General features: G+C 41.4%; 1 long non-coding RNA gene across 1 annotated transcript; it reads right to left on the reverse strand.

Annotated features, from left to right (window-relative positions):
* Positions 1–2520: 2520 nt before the first annotated feature.
* On the reverse strand, positions 2521–3221 carry lncRNA:CR44559 (long non-coding RNA:CR44559). Its single transcript, NR_124932.1, has 2 exons — positions 3129–3221; positions 2521–2943 (listed from the first exon to the last, which is right to left on the reverse strand). It is a non-coding gene; the product is annotated as a long non-coding RNA:CR44559 (long non-coding RNA).
* Positions 3222–3533: the final 312 nt, after the last annotated feature.

The raw sequence follows: 3533 nt of genomic DNA on the forward strand, positions 1-3533 counted from the left end.
GAGCACCGAGCCCAGGACGCAGGACTCAAACAAAGGCAAATGCGACAACGCCAACTGCACAATTAGCACTCGGAAACAACTCGGCTGGGCGGGCAAAGAAGTTGGGGGAAATAATATTGTCGACGCAACGGAAATGTAACTGGGAATTATTTAATTTGCAAACTACAATGCCCAGAGCAATCCTGCGAGCTCCATTCCGCATCTCCCCACACCAAACTCATTGTTTTATGGCTTTGTTTGAGAAGGACTCGGACTTCGGATTGCCATTGTCTATGCTACATAATTGTTATGATAACTGCCTCGCTTTACGGCTGCATCATGGGAGTAACTTAAGTAAATGTCAGTGCTTTTAGTTCCCCACTGCATGTGCAGTGCCACTTTGGCCCCTACCAAATGGCCAAAAAGCCAAAAACAATCCAGACCCGCAATCTCAGACATCTCAAAGGCCGTAAATCGAGACTCTCTGCCCACCTGAAGGCATTTATCAGATGCAGACAGCCGCTGTCCAGAAGACAAAAAAATGGCATTGACTTTTGCCGAAAACGAGCGAAAAGCCACAAAAAAGAATATCGGTGTTCAGTCAGGTGAGCTTTTGTTTTGTCTGCCGCCGTCTCGGCTTGACATTTTTCAGAAAACCCCAATGACAAGTTAATGAAAGTCTGCCGCGCTCTGAAATTCAGATCCTTTTAAGAGTCCACAGTGTAGGAGCAAAAGATGGAGATAAAAATACTCTAAAAATTACATCTATGTGGGTGTATTCAATGTATGTAACATTACATGTTCCAAAACTCCTTTATTGCATTTTATACGCACATTGTATCTTCCCATTTGGAAATATATTTTTTCTAATTTTTTTCAATCGGGTAAATATATTTCTACACCCATTTGGAGCTACCTTTCGTGTGCCTTACTCCATTCAACTTGGCTTACCTTTCCGGACTTTTCAACTGCCATAATGGTTTTCAGCATCATCATCATCGTCATCATGATGCCAGCGTCTATTTTGCATAATTTCCCATTCCCGCGCTGGAAAGCCCGACCAATGGCAATGTCAATGGCAAAATGAAAAGCCATTTACCGAAAAACACAGACATGCTAATTAATGTTAACGGAAATTGTAATTAGAATTGGTTTGTCAAGCTGTGGAAAGAGCATAGCAGAATACTTTCGAAGGGTTCTGGCCTTAAAAGACGTTAGATGGTGGAGACGGGAGGAGTTGAGTTGAGTTGAGACAACGTGGCACTGATATGATTATAACTTTTAGCCACAAATTCAACAAAACTTTGCGACTAAGTCGCCGCAGTCTCAGTCACCCGGTGCCATCCTACACATCCAGACATATGTTGTGGGGGCGGAAAAGTTCTGTGCATACGCCAGATAGTTTATAATTTAGGAGGGCGGCAACGGCGCCGTGTTAAGCACACAAATCATTATGGCGGTGATACCAAAGCCGGCGGTTCACTTTTTTAAAACAAGGGAACCCTAACCGAAACAGAAATCCAAAACAAACTGGAAGGCGAAGGGCAGAGACAGCCAAATCCTTTTTAGCGCCATAAATTAACTTCATTTCCGTGCCAGACGCAACACGACAGCCGGCAAACGTGTGTGGTGAGTTTTTGAATGGCAGGGGTATTCAAAGTGTGGGAGTGTATGATAGAGGGATCTGTGGAGTCTAGGATTTGGATGTGCTCATGGCAAGGATACATATAAACATGATTAAAAAGGCTGAAAAACAACGATAACTTTGAGTGGTAAGGAGATGTAGAAAGAATATCGGTTTCCATCTGAAAAAGCATAGATATAATTTACACTCAGAGCTGCATTTACTTGTTGCAATATACATACACATATATCCCCAGCATACACATAAATATTAAATATTAAATATTAACATATATCAACGCTCAATCTTCATCGATTTTATGCTAATACTCAATTTATTCACAGTTGCAGTAAATGGACTGTCCCGATGGCAAAATGAATTTTCCCTCTATCGTTTTGCAGCAACACTGCGTATGCGTAATATTTACAGCGCCAAGCACGTAACTCATACACACGGCCTTAAAAAAGACACTGGTGAAAAGATAGAGAAAGTGGATGAGCTAAGGAAATGGGGGAAATGCTTTCACACATATTTGCATGCTATAAATGCGGCAATACACGCAAATACTCACACATGCAAAGGCGGGCAGACAGACACGCACACGCCTACATATTACGCAAATTCCATGCTCAATTTCAGATTTGAGCAAACGGCATACCTGAGCAGCCTATTCCGAATACCTAGCCACGCCCCTTCCAGTCCGGCCCCTTGCCGCAGAAATCAACTCTGCTTACGTGTCGCAATGATAACGTGTATTTTGGATCCACTGGAATAAATGATTAAAAATCTCTTAACACCAATCCCTTTTTGAGCTAAATATTCAATTCATTTAAAATTGAGAACAAAAAGAAAGTATAGTATGAAATTTTTGATTATTTTGTTTTTAAATGAAATCTTACAAATTCATTATATGTAGTAGAATGGGCTGGATTAAACCAATACATTAAGATTTTTTCTCCGTGTACCAAATAAATCGGGCTAAGTGTACCACTGCTCAGAGTGTCGTTGGGTCCCCAAGTTGAGTTGTGTCTCGGGGGCCTAGCCCAAAGTTTCATTTGAAAGCAAATTATACTGATGACAACAACAGGATTCGGCAGCAGCAGGAGCAACATTGGCAATTGAGGACGTGCCAGAAGTTGACAACTCGCCTTCGCTGGGCGTCACCTATTGGAGATATTTGGCATTTTTCTCGCCGCATACTTTTATGCATCATTGATGAATTTTGAATGAATCGATTGATGAAGCAAACAGCAGATTCGTCTAATGAAATGGGCGAACAGAGATTGGAAAGAGGGGAGACTTGTTTGTCAAAGGAATAAGTACACCGGAAGATAAGTAATCTGAAAATCAAAATATATATATTATGATAACATTATATATAAAATATGAAATGAAATGAGCTAAGATAAGTCCATTATTTGCGTTCGACATACGTTTAATCATGTTAAATACACATTTCCCAGAGATATTTAACTAATGTCCTTTGCGGTTTTTTGCCCTGCTATCAGTTTAATAATTTACATACCAACAATCCGCTAGAGCTCCAATCCAGATACACGCACAGCTTGACTACGGATTCAATAACCTACTGGTGTTCCCAGCTTATCTGCAAACAGATTTCCCAGTTTGCGAGTGATTTATGGCAGGCACATTTGAATTACTTCGCCTACTTCTCGGCGCACAGATCTGAGTCTTTGGGTAATTGTGCCTCCGGGCCAGTTCATATATCATCGTGTAGTGGTCTTGCATATGCCAGTAGCAGTTTAAACAACTAGGCCCTGGCCTGATTTTGTCATTGACATATACATATAGGCCACGCCTCGTGGCCACTAAGTTTATCCACGGAATGGATCAAGGAGCTCGCTGCCACTTGAGTGCCTCGCACACACTTTCAAATCTATCATACTTGTGATAACATCAAGACCGCTGG

The sequence above is a fragment of the Drosophila melanogaster genome, chromosome 3L (genome assembly GCF_000001215.4).
Source record: "Drosophila melanogaster chromosome 3L".
Classification (NCBI taxonomy): Eukaryota; Metazoa; Arthropoda; class Insecta; order Diptera; family Drosophilidae; genus Drosophila; species Drosophila melanogaster.